Source organism: Triticum dicoccoides, chromosome 6A, assembly GCF_002162155.2.
Source record: "Triticum dicoccoides isolate Atlit2015 ecotype Zavitan chromosome 6A, WEW_v2.0, whole genome shotgun sequence".
NCBI classification, from domain to species: domain Eukaryota; kingdom Viridiplantae; phylum Streptophyta; class Magnoliopsida; order Poales; family Poaceae; genus Triticum; species Triticum dicoccoides.
In genome coordinates this window covers 16,314,875-16,315,236 of record NC_041390.1, presented here as the reverse complement: position 1 = coordinate 16,315,236, position 362 = coordinate 16,314,875, and positions in this window count along the sequence as shown.

Below are 362 nucleotides of genomic sequence, written 5' to 3'. Positions count from 1 at the left end.
ATCTAACATCCACTTCAAACTATTTTTACAATTCCTTTACTTTTCATGTGAAATCAAACACTACTTGCTAATCCTATAGGATTCAATCATATACCCACCGCTCCCACTACTCATGGCCTTTACACAGTACACACACTGTTTGATCCATGCTCTCAAATCTCAATTAATACTCCCCCATCTTATCCATCTTCCCGATCTGATGGGAGCTTCCATTCTCTCGCACTGCTGAGCTCCACTCCCACCGATCCCAGCAGCAGCCATCGTCGCCTCTCCCCTCTGTACTGAGCCTCTTCTCCACCTCTCCTCTGCCTGCAACGACGGCCCCTCCTCCTCCTCCTCTCTCTGGCCACCTTCCTCGTCTA